The sequence below is a fragment of the Dipodomys spectabilis genome, unplaced genomic scaffold, assembly GCF_019054845.1.
Source record: "Dipodomys spectabilis isolate Male_0828 unplaced genomic scaffold, ASM1905484v1 ptg000207l, whole genome shotgun sequence".
Lineage (NCBI taxonomy): Eukaryota > Metazoa > Chordata > Mammalia > Rodentia > Heteromyidae > Dipodomys > Dipodomys spectabilis.
Genome location: NW_024870884.1, coordinates 5335161 through 5359394, shown reverse-complemented (window position 1 = coordinate 5359394; position 24234 = coordinate 5335161).

Here is a 24234-nt window from a genome sequence, read left to right as displayed (position 1 = left end):
ATGGAATTTTCAGTCTTTTTTGGGTTCTGAACTTCTATGAGAAGCTGATGCAAGTAATGAACGCTTGACTTGCAAGATGCCCGTGTGCACGTGCACCTTCGTGTTTTGAATGCATGTAAAACGTCATGACTTGCATTTGCCAATCCCAGTAAGGCATAGTGGAGTAAGCAAGGATTCTATAAAGTCCTGAATCTAAGCTAGGCTTCTAACTCTGCTAAGCTGCATGACTTTGGTTAGGTATTTATCTTTGAACTCTAGGTTAGTTTGTAAATTCTAATAAAAAGGTAACACCCACCTAATACATCTTATTATATGGCAGGGATATGTATTGGGTTTCCAATTAGTGACAGAAGGAGTAGTTATTTTTCTCACTTCCTAGGTTTTCATATAGCCCTGAGGTTTTGACTTGTTTATGAGCCTAACATGATTTTACTGTTGTGGAATTTGAAGTGATCGAGAGATAAAAATAGCCCCAGGGAGGTTTCAATATTGTCAAATTAGAGAAAAGAAAAATTTAACAAATATTTAGGCTTCACTAGAGAAAATGTTCTCAACTTGGGAACATTTAGTAGCCATAACTACAAAAAATGTTTTTATTGAAAAGAGTATATGTATAGCAGGCTGACAAATAAAGCTGTAAATCTAATTTAACATTTTAAAACAGAATTGTTGACTGAGCAATGCCCATGGTTTAGACTTTCATGAGACATACATCTGTCTTGTAGTTAGGATAGAACATTTTAGAGTCAAGTAGGCCAGTTAAGTAGTTGTATTAATGGAATATTTCACTTTTCTGTTTCTGTCAGTTTCCTTGACTTCATTTATTAACTCTTCATTTCCTCTGTGTTAAATATACCCAGGTTTATAACAATCATTCTTTTCAAATGGGCAGTTTCTGTATTTTTCCCTACAAATTGTTCTTATCTCAAGTTTCTGATGCTAGACAGTAACTCTTCACATGCCTTTTTATGTAATAGTTTATATATGCCCATATATTTCTTTTTGCTATTATTTTTAACATAGGACCATAGGATTAACAGGGATTTTAGTAATTATTTAATTCAATCCTCTTGTTAGAGATTAAGAAACTGAACCCTTCAGAGACTTTATGACCAATGTTAGTAACATAAGAAATACTTGACAACTGTAGAAATTGCCCTTGTTTCCTTTAGCTCCATTTTGAAAACTACATGGTTGACCACTAAAATATGTTTACCTTAAAAATTCTTGCATTTGTCTCTTGTATACTAAATTCAGCTCAACTCAGAAGCATGTTTAGGCACCCCTAAGATTGACAGCCTATTACAAATGTTTCATTTTGGCCTTTTCACTGGGATTAGATTGGTAGACATGTACTCTTACAATCAAGCCATGCTACCAGCCTTTTTTGCTTTACTTATTTTTCTTATCCTGTTCTTATCCTGGAGCCAGCCTGAACCATGATCCTCCTATATATAAGTTTCTTGTGTAATTGGGATGACATACCATTGTGCCCAACTTGTTATTTGTTAAGGCGAAGTATTACTAATAACTTGTTGCCTGGGGTGGCCTTGAACCTCAGGCCTCTTGATCTTTGCCTCCACAGTAAGTAAGATTATAGGCATATGTCACAGTGCCTGGCAAGCATATAACTTTCAAAACAGATCATTCCTTTTGTGTCTCTAAATATGAAACAAATTTTATTTCTTTATTCTGCACTTAAAAAAAAACATGTTAAACAAGAGGTCAGTTTCTAAGCAATAAGTCTTCTCCATTTTACGACGTTTCCAAATATAACATCTGAAAATGAAGAGCAATGAAGTCATCAGTAGATCATATGTCACTTAGGGGCTTAGGGGCATATGTAAAACTTCAATATTTTTTCTCACTAGAAAAAGACAAGTTTAAAATCTAACTCATATGGAAAGGAAAAACCAAAGAAGAAATAAACCTTTTATTATACAAGACCAAAAAGAACATAATTTAGAAAATGTATACTGTAAATGCTAGTGCATAAAAATGCCTTCATTTTAATCATAACCCACTTTTGATTTAACTGGTGTTGAAGTGAGGAATGTAAAAGTGAGCTTAAAATCCTTTAAAAAAAAAACAGGCGATCTGCCAACTACTAGCAATGGAGTAATTATTTTTCCCCACAGGACACTTGGGCTCACTGGAATGTGACTTAATATAATAATCAGATTCAAAGAAACCCTGATGCCAGTGCAACATAGAATTTGGTCACGATGCTCTTTTCAGGAACATATTAGATTTTATTTGGAGAAATGTGTTCCTATTCTATTCCTATTCTGTTTTATTCCCTGACGAGATGCATCTGTAGGCTTAGAATTTTGATTTATTTATTCATTTCTTCATCTTTAATGATCACTACCATATAAGAAGTACAGTGCTTGACCCTGAAGATCAGAAGTTATATATGTTTAAATTGATTTATTTTCAAATGTATTGATATGACACTATATTTTGAGAGAAATAAAATAGATGTGCAAATACACAAATATGAAAAATAAGAGCTACCATTTAGATATGTGACATACAAACAATATATGGAATACCTATTTAAATTACCTATATAATTTCATTTCATCCTCACTCATTTTTTATGACTTAGAGCAGTATTGTTGTGCATTCTTCAGGAAGTTACTGAGGATTTGAAAAGTTAAGTAAGCACCCTATTCCATAGCTAACATGCTATGATGCTGAACTTGAAGCATGATCTTTCAGACCTGACACTTCACTCTGTAACCAAATGGTGTCCCTAGAGGGCCTTATTTCCTAGGACAAGCAGGTTTAGTTGATACTAAGTATTAATATTAATGTTGAATTATTTATATCCATTGTTAGAACTGCCTTGAAGCACATGTCATTTTATGTTGTTATTATTATTATTATTATTTTGTCATCATGGGGCTTGAACTGAAGGCCTGGGCACTGTCCCTGAGCTTCTTTCTGCTCAAGACTAGAGCTCTACCACTTCAGCCACAGCACCACTTCCAATTTTCTGGTGGTTCATTGGAGATAAGTGTCTCACATACCTTCTTGTCCAGGTTGGCTTTAAACCATGATCCTCAGATCTCAGTCTTCTAAGTAGCTAGGATTAAAGCTGGCGAGTCATCCACATGTGGCTTTGAAGCACATTTTTAAGTATCCAAGTCTTGACATCTTTTAGCTGTACCATATTGCATTACTCCTGAGCTAACTGTAGTAACCAGGATTGTGGTCACTCATTTGCAAATCAACTTAGGTAATCTTTTGACAGAAGCATCACAGAATACCAAGGTTGTCTAGGAAGCTGAAGAGAATTGTATTTCAGGTTTTTCAATTCATGATACAGAAGATAGTGTCTGATGAAGGTCATGGAGAAATTTCTAGGCAGTGTATGTGTTGAACTTGATCCACATATCTGTACCATGTGAATGCAAGGTGCTCAGAAGGACTAAGTGATTTCGAGTGCTGTGAAGCATGAATCTTTGGTTCAACTTTTTTGGCTAACCAAAACCACGCACCCTTCTAAGATCCCAAAACTCATTAAACATAATGAAGCAACACTCCAGAAATTGGGAAGGTTCAAAATTCTCACTGTGCAATGTGATTTAGAGTCCAGATGTACTTTCAAGCATATGACAGTCTAAGAAATGTGAAAGAAATTGAACTAGTCTGTTATGAGTTCTTGCCCCTAAATTGAAATATCTATGTAAATATGAGGCCAGGTTGCTTGCATACACATTTAGTTATTTTTATACTAGGCAATGTTGCCTTGCTCTTTATACCATCTAATAAACAGCATAAATATAGAAAAATCATAATAGCATTATATTTCTTGAATATTGGAGGAACCATATTTCATTGAGGAAATATGATGCTATATATCTTCACCTAAAAAATTCCTAAGAAGTCTTATAATCATTTTTAACTCAGTCCTATTTTACTCTAATGCTATTAGTATTAACACGAAACCAAAACTCTGCAGAAAGTGGTAATATTGACTTTGGAAAACCATTTTGATGTAAAACCTTTCTCTATATGCCATTGATTTCTTGTTGCTTTATATTTTTTGTCTAAATCTGACACATTATTAGGAAGAAAAATATATTGAATCCCATGTACCTACCACTGATAGCCACCATTTATATTTTGTCATATAACTTCATCTATTTTTTAATATCTTCAAAACAAATCTCAAGAGAAATGTTTATCTTCATATACTTTGATATCATCCAAACAAAAAATCATTATAAATCCACCATAGTATTATCGCCTTTAACAAAATTAACAATATGTCTGTAATGGTGTCTAACACATATTTGGCATTCGTATTTTCTAAGTTGTTTCCCATACTTCTTCTTTTTCAGGTATGTATTTCAATGGCATTCAGTATACTCTAAGAGTTATACACCCATCACCATGCTGAGTTTTAGGATATTTTCATGAGCCTTAAAAGGAGCCCAGCTCCCCACTTTAGCCATCAACCCCAGAGACTCACAGTATCTTCAGCATCATCCAATCCCTAATCTTCTTTATACTTTCAGAGATTTGCTTATTTTGGACATTTTCTCCATTTGCCACATACAGTATGTGTTCCTTTGTGTCTGGCTTCTTTTCATTCAGCACATTTTCAAGTTTCATCTATGTGGTATCAAGTATGAACACTTCATTTCTTTTCCTAGCCCAAATCCATCGTTTTGCATAGACATAAAAATTGTTTATCCATTGGCCTGACATCTGTGTTGTTTTCACTCTCTCATGATTTCATTATTGTATTAAAGCACTTTTAATCTTGAAACACCTCAAATGTGCAAATATACAAATCTTTGTGTTGTATCTCATAGATTTCACATTGTCTGCCCCTGACTTACCCTGTGATTTTAAGTAAATCTGAGGCTGTTTTATCTATAAACCTCCAAATATCATTTGCAAATGATTATAAGATTTTTAAAAATGTTCCAATACTGCCACATCCAAGAAATAAACAATAGTTCTTTAATTGGACCAAGAATAAGATTCATTTGCATCTGAACATTAAGCAAGATGTTTGCTGCCATATACTAGCTTTGATTTGCCTTGTTGGTAGTAAAATTGATTCATATGTGGGATCATTTGATATGCTTAAAGAAAATTCTTCTTTCTTTGGAATTTCTAGTCATGAAATATTTCCTGGGTAAGAGGAATCTGTAGAATCTGTCAATCCCGGGTCCCCTAAATGTCTACCCTTAGTTTTCCATGTCCAGAAACTTAGAAATCTCAGAGATACCAGTAGAACTAATACTATAAAATTTGGAAGAGAGGAATTGGGCCCAAGACTCCATAAACTGGAGCACTGTGATATTGATCTACTCTAGAAATGATGATCCATAGTCAGAATCCTGTGTCTAGGTCATATATTATAGCCTAAATCAGAGCTACATCTATGGAAGTGGAAGGAGGGTCATGGCTAAGGAGAAATTGATATAAGTAAAAATTCCAGGAAGCTCTAACCTGTCTTTTCAGACACAATGACTGAGACTCACTGATGTTATCCATCCATATGTATGTTGTCTTTTTCTTTTTTCTGTCTCTGGAGAAAAATTGTACTATTTTTCATTGAAATACTAAGGCTTTAAAATAACACTTAAAAGCCCCTAGATTTCTTTTTGACACATAAAAACTTGTGTTTGTGTAGTCTATAAAAGGAAAGAATTGCTTTTTCCTACCTTTCCTACTAAACATTTAGTTCATAGCTTTTGGGGAATATGCGCTTTGTCCTGTATTAGAGTGAGTGGTGAATTTAATTGGTGGTACATAGAGGAAATATTGCCTGTGTATTATGTGTGTCTATGACAGACTCTAATCAGTTTTGTTAAAAAATGCTGAGAAAGGGAAAAGCATGGCACTGATTAAGTCAAACTCTGGAGCTTGTAATTCCTTCTAGATTGTGGCCATTTATACAATCTTTTACTAATAGTCTCTTCACTCATTAGGAAGAAGGGAATTTTATCTGCCCCCAATTTAAAACTTAACACTCTTAAACATAGAAGATAGAGAGCATCTATCTATAATATCTCAAGATGGCTGGATTTTCAAATGAACTTTGAAAGTATACATGAACTCATAATCTCTTTGCCTTTTGTCAGTATTCATTGTGCACACTAGGTCCAACTTCTGCATAAAGCAATTATACAAGTGGTCAGGAGTCCCATAATATGTAGCACTATCCTCAAAGAACTTGTAATTGGAAATTACAAGTAATTGGAAATTACAAAAATCTGGATCTGATCCAACCATAGAGAAGCTTTTATGAGTTGGCACTTAGGCACTTGTGCCTGTATTTATACTGATAGGGCAAGCGAATAACACATCTTAATAGCCCCTATGGGTGGCAAGATAGGTCTGCTTATTATTTGTAGAAGCAGTCTAAAAACAACGGAACGATTTTTCTTGAATTCCTACCTCAATTTGCATTTTGGAACCAAGAGAAGGAAAATTCATTTAAAATAGATTATCTGATGACAGGGAGTCAGACTTACAAAAAGAATAGTTAAGCTTTATACCAGTGAAAGGAAGAATAAAATATACTTCTTACTAAAGTATAATCTTTGTGAAATTGAACATGTATAATGATTATATTCCAAACATGTCAGAAACCCTGTAATAACAGTAAGGTCAGAAATAGAATACAGGACAAACATGATCTCATCAAGGGGAATATATGCACATATAAAATATAATATATATGTATGTGCTTAACCATTTGTATGTATACATGTGTGTTAGAATCTTTGCCATACTAAATTAATGGATCAATTATGTTGTCAAGTAGATATATAAAATTAATATCAGAAAAACATTAGTTACAAATTTTTCTGAATGGGATCAAAGTAAAATATGTAGATTATTCTGTGAGTTTCCCAAAGGTCCAGGGGTATTTTGATGAAATGATGATAAAATATGACTTAATTCATTTTAAAGCAGTTCATTTTTCATTTACTTTTGCAACTAAATTCAGCTCCCTAAAATTATATTTTTTGTTATATTAGATCCTTCTTCATGAACATGCTGCCCAGAGAAAATATACTAGACACTGTACTAAATTTGATTGGATTTTTGTGGTTTCTTGTGAATCTAATCAAACTAAGAGTGTGCAGAAAATTGTTGAGTGTGAAGTCAGCATCTTTCTGTACAGTTAAACTCCTACTGTGACCTTGGACACCCAGATGAATCCCTCCACAACCTGGCTTACCTTAAGTATTCAATGAGTTAGTTGGACCAGAGTTTTAAGTGTCCTTTTGGTTCTAATAAAAATGAAATTCTAAATTGCTCTGTAATCTAAATCAATATTGCTAATCTGTTTAAGTCTGAGCCTCCAGCCTCTTTAAAATGGAGAATAGTTTATGTGAATTAAAAAAAAAATAATTCATCTCTTTTCCACTCTACTTTGGCTTTGAACATACAGTCTCAGATTCTAGTCTGTATGGTGAGTAGTATTGTGAGCCTATTCATATTTCCAAAGACCTTTTACTATGATGATATGATAAGAACCAGTATTTTTTCAAAGATATTGGGTTATTCCCTTGGTTTGTATTAAGGTAGATAAGTCCTTAGAGTTTTTTAAATGAGTTTACTTTTTCATTCCATTTCTTTGATTCAGGTTTGAAACGATTCTATTTTGGCTATTTTCTCTCTACCCTCGGAAAGCTAGACTTTAAGTTATCCCTAAGGTATCACTGGCAGTTTTCCACACCATCTGTAATGTATAAATATATTCAGTTATTCAGTATATTCTAACTTAGCTAGCTTTAGTAATTTTACATTATTGGAGTCTTTGAGGAGAAAGGCATTCATTCTCTACTGATTTATTCCTTACGGTTAGTCTTGAACTTTTGATTCAGTTGACAAGTAATCTAATACAGAAACAAAAGCTTAAGATTTTTCACAATGAGTTGAGTAATAGAAAGTTCTGGAACCCATTCATTGTCTTTATTGGAGTTGATTCACTGAGCACATTTGAACACCCTTGACAGATTCCAGATTTGAATTTAAGAGACTTAAAGGAGGACAAATTATTTTCAATAAAGACTGCTTGCCTTTGGAACTCATCAGATGCAGCCTTTCACTCACCTACCTACATAGTATCAGATTACTCTCTACTTCTTCTCTATTGATGAATTCCTGTTTTACTTACTTTTTCCACCCTTGTGGTAGGAAAATTAAAAAAAAAATGCCTTCCTCATACTATTGCATGCTTCAGAAATCTTAAATTTTAAAATTTAAATTCTGAACATAGATTTTTTTTTTTGGACCTTGATAATGAGAAGCGCTATCTGAAAACCAAGTATATAAAAGCTTGGACTTACTAGATAATCTCTTTTGTGAGCACCTGGTTAAAGAGGCACAATGGAGAACCATGTTGGGGAAAACATGTAGTAGGTACAGAAGAACTCTAATTCCAGACTGAACTAGCTGTGCGGCCTCAAGACTGCCTTACCTTTTCTCAGTATCAGTCTTGCCATCTTTAAAATGGAAATGGGTTTGTTAGAAAGATAACATTAATTAAGCCGGGTGCTGGTGGCTCATGCCTGTAATCCTAGCTACTCAGGAGGCTGAGATCTGAGGATCGCGGTTCAAAGCCAGCCCCAGCAGGAAACTCTGTGAGACTCTTATCTCCAATAAACCACCAGAAAACTGCAAGTGGCGCTGTGGCTCAAGCGGTAGAGCGCTCGCCTTGAGCTGAAGAGCGCAGGGACAGCGCCCAAGCCCAGAATTCAAGCCCCATGACCGACCAAAAACAAAAAAAGAAAGATAACATTAATCAAAAAAATCCTGCTCATGATGAATTTTTAATAATTAAGGGATTATTCGAGAATCTTTGTTCCTATCTTTCTCTCTCCATCTAAGATGTCTTATGACATTTTTATCAGCATTTCTATAAGCTTCTGTTTTGGGTAAAAGTCTGTGAGTGTTATTTTTTCCCACCCTAGGACTAGGGTATTTCGTGAATCTACCTGAGGTGAGCAGAATATCATCAGGAAGAAATGATAAGGTAAAGAAAACCAAAAGTTGATTTGCTTATAGGTACGTGGTATGTTTTTTATTAAATACATATTTTTATTTTAAAGATACTGTACAGAGGGGTTACAGTTACATGAGCAAGGTAATGAGTCAATTTTCTATCAAACATTGTTACATCCTCCTTTGTTTTTTCCCTACCATCCCTTTCGTCCCCTCCTCCCCAACTCCTCCATCCCTCCCCAAGTTGCAAGGTTTGTTTTCAACATAGTTCTTGTACATCTTATTACTACAATGGGTCAATCTGTATCCTTATTTCAGCATTTTGTTATTTCCCTTCCCCTCCCCAAATTTTAGAAAAAATGTATATACAAGATGCATGGCACCAGATTCAAATACAGTGAAAACAGGGGTTATACCATGGGGAAGAACATGCAAAAGAAACAAAATTCATATAGTTCATTATAAGTACATTAAAAACAACAACAAGAAAGATAAAACCTTTTATGTCCCTATCTTGGAGTTCATTTTGCTTAGCATCATCTTATTTATTTATTTATTTATTTACTTTTACTTTTTATTTTTTGTGAACATGTTACAATTACATGGGCAAGATAATGAATACATTTCTTATCAAGCATTGCAGCCTCCTCCTTTGTTTACCCTTCACATCCCTTCCCAGCCTCCCCCACCCCTCACCCAACCCCCCCCCCCAAAGTTGTAAAGTTCGTTTTTGACATGACAATTTGTACTTCTCATAGTTGCATCGGGTCCACCTGTATCCTTAAACGACTTGTTTTTCCCCATCTCCTCCACAAATTATACCGACATCAAATTTAGCATCATTTATATGGTCATATGTTTGTAGCTTTTGACCTTTTCTGCTTGTCCTAGACATATACTAGTTATTGCAAATAAGGGAAACCATGGGACCTGTTTCTTTGGGCTTGAGTTACTTCACTTAATATAATTTTTTCCAAGTCTTTCCATTTCCATTTCCTAACAAATAGAGCAATGTCATTTTTTCTGATGAAAGCATAGAAGTCCATTGTGTGTGTATGTATATATATATATTATATATATAACATTTTCTTGATCCATTCATCCAATAAAGGACATCTGGGTTGGTTCCATATCTTAGCTATGATGAATAATGTTTCAATAAACACAGTTGTGCTAGTAGCTTTCATGTGGCCTTTTTTGTGATCATTTGGGTAAATGCCCCAAAAGTGGGATTGCTGGGTCATAGGGGAGCTGTATATGTAGTTTTTTTGAGGAACCTCCAAACTGCTTTCCAGAGTGGTTGAACAAATTTACACTCCTACCAACAATGCAGTAGGGTTCCCTTTTGGAAGTGATATGTTATATGCTTGGTAAAAAGAAGAAATGAGTAGTTCAGTTTGTTAATATGTAAGAAATGATACAAGAGCTGTAGTATGTGAAAAATCACAACTAGATTAAACAAGAACAGTCAATTGGACTATAAAAATAAATAGGTGCTTACAAATGTCAGTAAGTTCTAAAGAGGACATTATCATATGCAAATATTAAATAGCCAGAATATCACTCAAAAAACAATGTGATAACTAATAGCTGATTCATTATCCAGTTACGTAGCAGTGTACCCAAGAATCTTGTCTTTTGATATTTATATGTAACCCATCCTACCTCTCACTTTACCTGGGGGCCTCAAATTCAAGGATCTCCCTCTTTTTTTCCTCCAGAAATTCTTGGGATGAGGGACTTTGGTTTCTCTGGCTTTGTTTCCTTTAACAAAGTTGGTTTAGTTTGGTTTTAAATGTCTATTTCTAAACTTATCATTGATATTAAGATTATTCTTTCTTCTCTCATCCTTCAAAAGACCAGTGATACAAACCACAATAATATAAAAACCCTTGCACATCCATGTTGTACTATGCACAATTGCCAAGCAATGGAAACAGCCCAGATGCCCTACAATACATGAGTGGATCCAAAACATGTGGTACCTATATACAAAATGGAATTTCACAGACATCAGAAAAAATAATATTATATCATTTGAGGGAAATGGATGGACCTAGAACAAGTCGTGTTAAGTGAGGTAAGTTCAGAGACACAAACAATGCATGCTTTCATATGTGGCAGTTAGATGTGAAATGTACTAGGACAGATCTCTACACATTTGCCCACAGTGAGACCAAAGGAAGAAACTCTTAGGAGAGGCACACAGAGGTGCAATGCCTATGTGCATCTGATCATATGAAATATTTATAGAAATGAACTCCAGGAAATGGAAGCAAGAGTTTTTTGTTTTGTTTTGTTTTGTTGTTTTTGTTTTCTTCTTGTCCTGTTTGTCCATTTATCTGTCTTTGGGAGGGCAAGCAGGAGACACAAATGGAGGGACAAAGAGGACACTCTTTGAAATATTCACTAGTCACTATGTTCAAAATGAAATATATGAATTGTGGGTGGAGATGGAAGGGAAAAACTGGGAAAGAGCAAGGAAAGGGGTGATATTGTCCAAAAAAGGAAATGTACTCCTTTTCTGACATATGTAACTATAATCAGTCTGTACCTTTATAATAACGATATCTTTTTAAAAGATGAGTGATACAAAAATAAAAAGTGTGTAAAATTTGCACCAAAGTTGAGCTTGGATACAGAACTGTGGCAGGTACGTGTAATAAGAAGCAGTTCATATTGCCTTTCCTTGATGATAAATATGTGTAGCACAGAAAAACAGCATTCAACAAGTCCAATAAACATTTCCCAAGAATTCTTACTGGCATTTTTCCTTCTGTCATCATTGTCTGTTTCTTATTAGTCTTCTCCCCTCTACTTTGACCAATGTCTTTTACATTATCTGCTAAAACTTCATTGTTTTATTTTGTACCTCCTCATATCTTACAAACTATCTCTATTATTCATGTGAAACTAGCAAATTTGCTCCCCCTCTTCAAATAATTTGGGGTCAGGGATTATCACTACAGGTTGAGGCTAAGGAATTCTTGGATAATGTGGCCACATTTGAAAGACACAGAAAGAACTACATATTTCCTAGCATGTTGGTAAAAACCCCGTGTGTGTATAAATGAGGAAGAGAGGTTAGATAGATGCGAAGATGTTGCAGTTATCAGAAATAGAAAAGGCTCTGAAAAATTCAGAGGTTTGTAAAGTCTCATTTGTGAATTTATAAGTGGAAAGGATTAATTAGCTGGAAAAATAATTCAACATCTACAGAGAGGTGTAGGAAAAAAAGATAGAAAACTGCAAATTCCTTCATTATTACCATGAAATCAAGGTGCAATGCTTTCTTATATGACAATTAGTCCTTATTTGTTTGAGTGAATGCTTTATTGTTTGTAAGGAAATTGAAGAATTCCTTCTACATAGTGATGAATTACACTACTCATGTTGAAAGTGGAATGTTAATCTTCTTCAAATTTATTCCTTAAATACTGATCATAGTTGAGAGATTGTCTGCAATAATTATTAAAATGTTAATAATAGAAATATTTATTCATTTACTGTGTGTGTGTGTACAAAGGGGGCTAATAAATGACAAATGCATGATTTCATTTTAATCTTCTAGCAACCTAATGTGGCAGGATTATTTCTGTTGTTGTTGTTATCTCTATTCTATATGTGAGGAAAAGAATCTTGACTCAAGATGTTACATGATGTTGGGCACCGGTGGCTCATGCCTTCAATCCTAGCTACTCAGGAGGCTGAGACCTGTGGATTTGGGTTTAAAGCCAGCTTGGGCAGGAAAGTCCATGGGACTCTTATCTACAATAAATTGTCCAGGAGCTAGACATAGCTCAAGTGGGAGAATGCCAGCCTTGAACAAAATAAAGTAAATGCCCATCCTCAGTATCAGTACACATGCAAAATAAAGTTAAATGACATACCCAAGGTCATATCAAGCAAATGGATGTGTGCCAAATTACATTTGTGCAGGGAAGTCTGGCATCTGTTAGCATCTTGATGATTTGATGATGCCACCCTCCTTTGGATGTTTTATTGTTGCCTAGCTACTTCTGTAGTTGATTTTACTGCAATTGGTAACCTGATTTCATCCAAACACATTTTTTTCTGTATTATAATTAACAATTTCACTTTGAAGAAAGAAGGTGTATAAAAGACAAGGAAAAATAAACTGTCAGTGCTAACACAAAAATCAGAGCTGTTTTAAAACTGAAGTTTCTGTGAAGATGAACAATAAAACATGAAATCTGCATCATAGAAACATCAGTTAACTTTCTGAAGGTCAAAGAGCTAGTTTTATAATCATATTTTCCTTTCTCAGAGAAGTTAAGTGTTTTAAGTAACTAATTTATTTTAATGTTGAGAGATGTCTATAAATCTTCCCACAATACTTAGATAAATAATTTGCCACGAAAATTGTTTTCCAGTAATTTTGTTTGGCTATTTTAGTGTGTGTTTTTCATAATCTCTAGTGCTGAATTTCTCATCAATTCAGCCCTCTAGATTTTATTAGGTTTCGCGTGCACGGGAAATAACACCATCAAAGCAGAGTTATCTTCACATACGCAGGACAATTATATTGATATATCATGTGCTGTATTTTAATTTCAAAATTATTGCTTCATTGTTTTCTCCTGGAGCCTAGTTTTATTTCTTTCTTCTTATCGTTAAAGGTACAGGGACAAGCAATTCACTATTTTTTTAAAAAAAAGGAAGAAAGAAAGAAAAGGAGAAGAAAAGGTTTGCCTTAAAAAATGTAGCTAGAAAAATCCCCCACAGAGTGAATTCCCACAGTGTTATGGAGAATGTAAATTTAGCCCAGTGTGATTCAAACAATCAAGTTAGGAATTTTAATTTAATGGTTTGTTCCTTTGAATTGTTAGGAGCTCACCTCAATGTGCAAGTTGTATTTGAATTGGAGAAAATTAAAACTAAAAGGTGTTGAATTTACCCCCAGTCTGGTTATTCTGGGAGTTCTGATTCATAGTCTGAGCAATGGATTGGGAAAAAGGAACCAAAATTGGCAAGAACAACATTGATTTGTTTCACTTGTATAATAATGACTCAGTACTTTAAAATTGAGATCTTTGGATTTGGTGGTGTCGATCGTCATAGCATTTTTAATAAACCTGAGAAATTACTCTGTTTTCATTTCAATACCATAACCCCAAATCCTATATTTCTGATATGGTGGGTAGAAACCCTAGGGCCTCACAGATTAAAGGGTTTGTGGGTCAGTTCTTGCCTGTGTCTTGGCTGTGCAAATAAAATGCTAGAGAAGAAAAGTAATGTGTAAAGGAACAGACCAAATTAGGAACCACGTCACTTTTATGATAATTCAGGGAATCATTCAATGGACTAAATAGGTCTACATAATCATGCCTTATGTTTGGAATTAGAATCACAAGATTTGGTAAAAGACGGCATTCTTCTTGAGGAGTTAAAAAACAACAAGAGCAACAGCAATGTATAAAAGTCCCATCAAGAGGAAAGTAAGTTGATATTAAGCCTTTTTACAAAATTAGCCATGAGGAAAGAAACATTAATAAAGTGAACTCTTTGACAGCGAAATGTAGTTCTTCTCCCTAAGTGGCTTTAAAAAACTAGATGGGGCAGGGCAGGGGTGTTATAGACATATATAGGGAGTGATTTAATTTTAAGAACATTGAGACTCAGGCTCAGAGACAGTGTGCTCTGTCAAGGATCAGGCAGGTACTGGCGAGGTAGAGAGGCTAACTGAAAATCTTTTCATGTTATGGCATCTCTTGCCTTCTCTTGGGGGTGCTTCTAGCTCACATGGCTGCTATTGCTCCAGAGTTCCTTTCCTTGAACTAAACATTGGTGTTAGTATATAGCAAGCATTTCTGTCTTCTCAATTGACTAGAGCTATGTCACACATACGATGGTGTAATAATTTTATCCACAAGTGTTATTAACAGTGGCCCAACTGCTTTCTACAGTTCTGCTAGCCCAGGGCCCTTCTAAAGACACAGGATGCTCCTGTATTTTGGTGACTGGTCTTAGCACCTTCCCTCACAGCTGGGGATCATGTTACTAAGTTATCAACCAAAGACGGGTCTATTTCTACCTCTATCACCATTTATAAAAGGTATTTCTCATGTGTGGATGAAGCTTCTTATTATAAAACAACTGAGCAATGTAGAACAAAATGAAGCGCTGACAAGTTTTGCATTTGTTCAGAAAGAGAATATCTAGCTCCAATACTAATTTTCTAGCCAAAAGCCCCAGTAGCTAGGAAACATGGGCTGCTGAAGATTTTAAAAAGATTTTGTTTGTTGACTTGTCTTAGTATTGTTTCTTCATCTGTAACGAAATGGTTTGGATTCATTTACTGCCAAAGTTCCATTGAGTTTTAGAAAATTCCTTTAAAACAGACATCTCTGTTGTCTTTGAAGTGTGTAAAGAATAAATAAAGTGATATAAGCTAATAAGTTTTAATCCTGATTACAGAACTGCTCTTGGCTAAGATTAACCTCATTTATATGGCTTCCCCTTGGGCCCTAGGCTCTTGCAAACTTGTAGTTGCTTTTCAGTTTAATGTGTTAACAAGATATTTTCTCAGCACTTGAAACAGAAATTTTAGGCCATACCTTCCTCTCCAGAATCTTCAACAAGCCATCCTTAAGCATGGATGTACTGTAGGGCATGGAGAGTTCAAAGAATTACAGGATTTGTTTGCGGTCCTTGGAGAAGCCTACAGTTATGTTGAGGAGAAGATGATTGAGGGCACATTTAATTAAGTGACAAATGAATGATCTGGAGAATAATTGCAGTCAATAGCCTGTTTACCTAATCACTTAGTTTTCTTATATAAAGGAGTTCTGATATTTAAACTCTGACATGGTTTAAATGAATCTTTTGAAGTTGATTCATCTAATTGAAAGATTATGTTTTTGGCATTGAGATAATAAAAAAAGAAAATGTTCTTGGCATTTGTGTTTAATGATTGAAGGCTATAATAAAGGAAATAATCCCTATGATTTTTATCTAAAGAAATGTGTTAGCTATAGTTCTTTCTTTCCTTCCTTCCTTCCTTCCTTCCTTCCTTCCTTGTTTTCTTTCTTTCTTTCTTCTTTCTTTCTTTTTGTTATGCCAACAGTATACTAAACCTTAGGACATGGCAATGCTGTAAGTAATCTACAACATCTTTTTGCTCTTGGTTTTGTTGCTTTTTGCTTGCTTGTTTGACTTTTGAGCAACTAAACGGTCTCTGATTTCATTTGATCTGGCAATGCGCATGGTTCAATAAAAGACATTTCCCAGCTTCCTTTGCAAGAAGCCCTGTGACTTAAGCCAGGCCAGAGAGAGATAAATCTAAATCACGACTGGGCTTCCACAGAAGTTATTAAGGCTAAGACAAAAGCTGAGTTCTGTGGAATGAGCATGCTATGCTGGATGTCAAGCAGCCATGTTGAATTCACAAGGAATGTTACAGCTGAAGGATGGTAGTGCAGAGAGCTAAGAAAGAGCCTGGATCTAAGTGATATTGTGACAGACAGTCACAGTACCATGGATTTATTACCTTTAGACTTCCTATTCACTGAAAAGAACAAACACCTTAATTTAGTTAAATCATTTGAGGGGAGGTAGTGCTAAGAAACATGGAACTGCCAAGCTGCTTTTCAAAACCACAGTACAAAGGTGAAACCTTATAGCCTAGTGAGTCGTCTGCTTCCCACTTCTGACAAACACATGAATTTATTTGTCTTGACCAATTTGAAAAATTACAGAAAAATGAAGAGAATAATGTAGCAACAATAATCATACGCTCTCTATTTAGACTTAACCTCCTGGCTTAAGGTTTCTTTCTGCGTTACTTGCAGTGTGATTGTGATAGAAATATCTTAGAAAACAATGCACAACAACAACAACAACAACACACACACACACACACACATGCATGCACAGAGATCTCAATTCATAGAGGGTCCTTGTAGTTCCTGTACTCATTAAAGCTCTGATCTGGGAAGGCCACTGAGTCCGAGAGGTTCCCATTACATCCCTTTTTGGTGGGCCATCATAAGCTCCTTTAAGCTGAGAAGATGGCGTCATTTAACAAATTTTAAAAGCCCAATCCAGTCATTTAGTATCTTCATTGGTTGATTACAAATAGCTTATTTTAAGCTGATTCTTGGTATTGTTTGAGGTTGTTTTTTGTTTCTATAATTTGAAGGAAAAGACAAACAGAGGTGATTTGCATGGTTTGTTTCAATCCTATCTGTTTCAGTTTCCTTTGAGTGACTTCTTTGCACTGCTGGTCCCTATTGAAACGGAAACAGTGGGAAGGAGGATGATTTCAGTAGGAAATGGTCCTGTGAAAGCTGGCAGGACTGTGGGATCAAAAGAGTTAACTGAGCCTGATCTCACGACACTTTTCTGAGGCTGTGTTTAACACTGATTATTTCAAGGTGGTTTTATAATCACTTCCAAATGTTTTAATGAGGCTCTTTTTTTTTCATTTTTCTCAAGACTTCTTTTTACTTTCCCCTTCCCTCTTTCCATATTGATTTTCCAGCCACTTTGTCTAATGTTGCTGTTGGCAGGCTGTGTCACACACTTTTACAGTTGGTTCTGGAAGCTTCACTCCACCTCCAAGCCCTATCTCTGTTGCTACCTCCTGAGTGCCCTTCCTCTGAGACAAACCATCTTCTGGTCTGATTGTAGCCTAAATCCACTGTACAGTTTTTATATCAGTCTTGCTCATAGCTATCTTCTGTTGTCATATTTATTGTTTAAGGATTCTGTTGGAATAGAATCCATAAGATTTTAAAGTTTTAACTAATTTATTGATTGTCAGCATTGAAAAAATCTCTTCAAATGCATTTGCATGCCTTTAACTTCATATTTTACCTTAAAGAATGCCTTCCTTCTGGATGTCCCCTATCCAGCCAGATTTTTCCTTATTTATCAGGTAGCAATAGTCAATTGGGCTGCCCAAGGAAAGCAGAGCCATGACACCCATCACATGCCACAGCTTTTGGACAGCTCTCTGCTAACACATGTTTCCAGCTAGCCAGGCAGATGTCAGAGATTAGAGTCAGAATAGACTGCCATTCCTACAGACACAGGTCCTGTTAGGTCATGATAAACAGTCGTAAGATTTGTGGCTTCCTCAAGAGGAAAACCAATTCCCTAGACTATTGCTCAGAGTGAGTTCCGTATGCTAGAAACTCTCCTTCCAAGCATCATGACACAGAAACAAAATCACTTATCAAATATGTTGTTATGTTGTGGTGCAAAGAGTTTGGGGTATTTTCTAAAAGGCAACAATAATAAATGGACCTATTTTCCTTTGCTTTATCTCTCTAGAAGCCCATTCTCAATCTAGTCTAAAATCATTACATGCATATATATATTTTCTTGGAACTGTATTTCTTGCACAAGCTTATTGAGAGAGTCTGTATTTTTATTTTGAAATTGACAGGGTCAGAGCGCATTTCTTTTTAATGGAAAGGGAATGTATGTCACAGACATATGTCAAGGTCTGTGTCATGATTATCAGGATTGAAAGCATTCATACAGTGGCCCTATGTATATATACTTCATATATATATATATGCTTCAGACTGTTCATCTAGGTGAGAATTATTTGGGATAGTTTTACCATGCAATAAGGAGAAGACAAAATTAGATAACTTGTTTAAGAAAAGCTTTTTAAAATTTGGATCACAAAACAATGCTAACACTAATTCTCAAAACTCAACCGCCATTTTCATTCATTGGGATAAATTCAAATAATAAATTACAGGCTAAATAATAAGAACCTTTATTTTCCTAGAACTGGCCAAATTAAACAGGAAAAATAGCAAATAATATGGGTAAATGTTGCTCCTAACGCCAGATCTTTTGTCTACACATATTTAAACATATGAGTATTTGGATGTGTCCAATTTAGAACTGATCATTTTTCTCCTTCCAACCAAGTTTCTGGCTCCCTGTGAATAGGCCAGTGTGACTGGATGCATGGCTAAAAAATTCTGTGCTAAACATATTCATCAGCCACTGAGACTGAAGAACAAGGAAAGTAAGAAAAACACATCTCTGAAAATTGCAATATTAGGGTCTCTACAACATGAACGATAGCAGCTGATTTTATTCTAGTCCTAAACGCTATTTCAAATTCAACAGAAAAAGGTTACTTGAATTTGAAGTATTTTACTAATAAGATTAATTGGCATCAAATTTAATAATTGAGAAAGGATACCAAAAAGGAAGATAATGTAGGAGCTCTAATGAGAAACAGGTTTTCATCCCCCAGGAAATAAATATTAGTGCATATGGAATGTTAGTACAAAGAAAAGGAGAAAATATGTAGCTGCTGCATGGAGTGGCAAGCTTCCACCTAGGGCTATGGACTGGCTTCCAATTCTGTTCCCCCTTATTATCTCTAACTCAAAAAAAAAATTCTGTTTTTGTAGTTGAAATTCTCCATGCTTTGTTTTGCCCTAAGGGAATGCATTTGGGTTTTCTGAAGATTTTATTTTGTGAAACCTAAATTTCTTTTGCTTTTGTGTAGGCAATAGAGTATTTTAAACAAACTCAGGACTGCTGGTCTCAGCAACAATTAGCCCCATCTCTGTGTCTCTGTATTGCTTTACGAGGCCATGGGACACGGCCAACCCTTTCTAATTGACATCTGATCCTAATTCACATGTTATCTTTTGGTTTCTCTGGCCATGACCAATGGTAAGTCAGGCTGAGGTCCATATGTGCCATGGAATCTTTTGAAGATTCTGGTCCTCTTGCATTCCCCTTCTCTCAGAGCTGATTGACCCCTGAGTGATCATGTGGGTATATACTATCTTCTAGATCTCTCACAGTTTTTGAAGTTACCCTCAATATCATTGGCTAGATTATAAATTGCTTGAGAAGCCAGAGTTTCCTTCTTCCTTGAGATCTCTTAGTAGTCACTACCATGGAATTCTGGGCATAAAATATGTACCTTGTAGTTTGGAAGGACGTACGGTAATTTCTTCATACAGAAGCTTTTTAAAAAATCAAGAGCTTCTATTCTCTTGTTCTACAGAAACCACTAGTAGAAACAGGAAATTGTCCTTAGTGGGGATTCTAAGCCCTCAGCTTCTCTATGGAGGTGCTGTCTTTTATTCGTGGGGCAATTACTGATCTTTACTGAAGAATCAGGTGTGTAGTAGTGTTCAGTTCACGTGACAAGTTTACAGGGCAGGAGGAACATGGTCTCCTGAAAGAAGCTTGAGTAGAGAATCAGAATGATGATGAGGATCAGATTTCAGATTATGCTTATTGATAGAACATACCTATTTGTACTTTCACGTATGGTAAGGACTTCCTTAGTGTCAGATACTTTACTCAAGACTTTATTCCTGTCATTTCTTTTAATCCTCTTATCACATTTGTAATGGGAGGAATTACCATTCTACCCTATACAACAGGAGACTTTTGAGCTTAGACCTGTGACTTGCTTATATGTGGCAGGAGCTGGATTGGTTCCATCACAACCGGACTTCTCAATGAAAGATATAGATCAATGTGCTGACTCTGAAAACATAAACTGTGTTTGTCAATGAATAAAAAGTTCATTATTGCTGCTCATAATTTTTTAAATATATATTTTATTGTAAAGATATGTACAGAGAGGTTACAGTTAAATGAGCAAGGCAATGAGTCCATTTCCTATTGAGCAGTTACCCTCTCCTTTGTTTTTCCCCTACCATTTATTTTTAAAACTTTTTGTCAAGGTGATGTACAGAGGGGTTACTGTTACATAAGTAAGGTACTGAGTATATTTTTTGTAGAGCTTGTTACTCCCTACCTCATTTTTTCTCCCACTTTCCCCCATCCCCCAGTTGTACAGATCATTTCCAACATATTTTCTTGTATCGCTGTTGCATTAGTTCTTCCTTTGTCCTTTGTCTTACTATATTATTGTATTCAGACACTTATCAGTGTGTTATTGTCCATAGTTACTGGAGACTATCTGATCTATAGATAGATGGAGAAAAAGAGAAAAAAGAGCTGTGAGGGGCTAAGGCAATCATGACAATCTAATTCATCAATTAATCAGTTCTTATTACAAAATCAAATCTTTAGGCATAAAGGAAAGTTAAAAATAAAAATCCAGCCATTATAGTAAAAATGGAGTATGTAACTTGAGGGAAGAAATGGAATGGGGAAAGAGAGAAGAGAACAATAGAAAGGTGATGTTGATCAAGTGCATTGTATGCATAACCTGACTTCTGGAATTGAAACTCCTTTGTACAACTACTTAATAATCATAAAAAGAGCAAAAAACATAATTATGAAATTGGCTAGGATTAGTTTCATTTTGCTGACTTCAGTAGATCACAATTATTTCTCACAAGTCAGCTACTAAAGGGGAATGCTAGTTCAGCGACATTTTAAGTACAGTGAAGTATTGGTTGAGGCTAGAACAAGAGTTCTTATCATCCCGTCCACCCTGAGCTCTCCATTAAGCACAATTGGATAATAATGTGGTGTGACCACTGCCGTTCCCCATTTCCCTTGGCCTCCACACCAAGATAGTCGTTTTTATGACTACAAATGTGTTCATGGGAAATCGGAAATGTTACAGAATCACTAAAACCAACAGTTTAAAAGTTTACAGATCATTAGTGTGACTTAAATTGATTTAGTGGCTTAAATATGGCAATTATCCTGTACTGATGCAACCCTCAGTGGAGGATTTGAAAATGTTGCAAAGTGCTGATTTAGTATTGTGGTCCAATCAACATGAGGAATCTTCTCCCTCCCTTAATTCCTTTATTCCTTCTCCATTTCTTTCCTCTTTCCTCTTTATTTACCACCTTCCTTCATTTCTTCCTAGCTTTCAATGGAAATAGACTCATCCTTATAGCACTGTTCAGTTTCAAACATTTGAAGAAATTAAAACAATATTTCTGGCTAGCATTCTGTACTAATACAGGGATCATGGCATAATACCAAACATTTCTTCTAATGACAAACATTCTGTATTAAATGTTTATTAAATTACCTACAAGGCTTAAATCTTAATTAATGAGTATGCGGTGAAAGCAATATAAAGGCAAACCAGAGGACTCCAGTTATGAAGATGCATTTTAATTCACAAAAACTTCTAGACACTGCCAGTTGTTTGTGGTAAAGGCAATTGTATTTACTACTATATTATGCAAGTAAATTTAATGCATCAGTAAATTAGATACCTGGACTCATCTAAGACAGTGGATTTGGGAGTTCTCATTATAAAGAAAAAGTATCCTGTGGTGTTCTTTGCTTAGGGAATCTTACCTAGCTTTTTTGTTTGTTTGTTTGTTTTTTGTTGTTGTTCACCACAGGAGGCTGTAAAAAGTTAGCAGATAGAATTGTTTTAAAATGAAAACTGAAAAAGTAATCATTGTTATAATTACAATTCTATAACACTTATGAGGAACAATGTTAATGATCAACAGTGGCAGTAGAGCCTAATAGCGCACGTGTGTGTGTGTGTGTGTGTGTGTGTGTGTGTGTGCATGTGCATACCTGAATACAAAAACTTCACATTCTCAAGGACATGTTGTAACTGTAAAGTGTCTTGCAAACCTAAAAACACTCAGAACAGTGTTGGATAAAGTATTAATTCTCCCCCTTGTCTTTGGTTTGGGACAGGCTAGGATGCTCACCTGTCATTAAAAAGTACTTGGAGATCATGCTGCTTTCCTTAAATATGTTATAGGGAGGGGATTTGTTATGTAACATGTACATAATTTTTTAACTCTTCCTTTCCTGTTTGTTAAGGATGTGTCATGTGTAGCTAACGGTATATGGAGGGGATGTGTTTTATGTAACATGCACATAATTTGTAACTATTCCTTTCCTTTTCTTTGCTTCTCTCTTTCCCCCTCTTCCCTTCTCTAGTATTGCAATCAAAATTATTCTATGCCTCCATCGGAAAGAATGGCTCTGTCCCATTCATAAGGAAATGGAAAGACGGGAAAAAAAATCATATGAAGTAAAGTATGCCAGGCCCAAAGAAACATAGGCTCCATGGTTTCCCTCATTTGTCATAATTAGCATACATCTAGGATCACAACAGCTCAAAAGCTATGTACATAGGACCATATAAAATTATACTATTTGAAATGAACTCCAAGATATGGAAACAAAGAGGGTTTTTTGTTTTTATTTTTATTTTAACGTACTGTGTGAAGTTACTTCTTTTTTTTTCTTTCATTTTTTTCCCCTTTGGTCTATCTCATTGTCACTGCTTTTGATTTTGTTACCCTGGATCTTATATATACATTTGTCTGACTTGGAGAGGGAAGGGAAGTAACAAAATGGCAAGACAAAGGATAAAGGATGAACCAATGCACAGTGATACTCACTACGTTGGAAATGAACTTTAGAATTTGGGGGTAGGAGAGTCAAGAGGGAAAATGAGGGAGTGGTTAACAATGTTGGACAAGAAATGTTCTTATTACTTTATTTATTTGGTCGGTCCTGGGGCTTGAACTGTGGGCTTGGGCGCTGTCCCTCAGCTCTTCAGCTCAAGGTGAGCACTCTATCGCTTGAGCCACAGTGCCACTTCCGGTTTTCTAGTGGTTTATTGGAGGTAAGAGTCTCACGGACTTTCCTGCCCAGGCTGGCTTTGAACCGCCATCCTCAGATCTCAGCCTCCTGAGTAGCTAGGATTACAGGCGTGAGCCACCAGCACTCAGCTACTTATTACTTAAGTAATTGTAATCCTTCTGTATGTCACCTTTACAATAAAATTAAGTTACATTTATAAAAAGATTATTCTGCTCTCAGGAGGTGGGTCAAAGTGGTTGAACAAGTTTGCATTCTCACTAACAATGTTTACCTTTTGGCTGTATTCCCACCTGATTTGTTAGTTTCCTTCATAATGGCCATTCTACAGAGAGATAGATAGATAAATAGATAGATAGATAGATAGATAGATAGATAGATAGATAGATAGATAGATAGATAGATAGATAGATAGATAGATAGATGTGCACACACACCAGGACACAATAAATTATATAGAGTTGAGAAATTCACACACTGAGGCCCCGAAGGAGGATTGAATAGGAGTGGTTGATGAAGGCTCAATAACTATGTTTATATGATATGATTTTGTTGCTGTCATTGTTTACTTTTCCTTTTGTCTTGTTTGTTATTTTGTTTGTATTTGGGAGGGCAAGGAGAGGGCACAGTAAAGGTGGACCAATGAGTGAACAAATACAGCAATAGTATTCACTAGCCACTATTTGGGAAATGAGCTATAATCTTGTGGGTGGAGGCGGG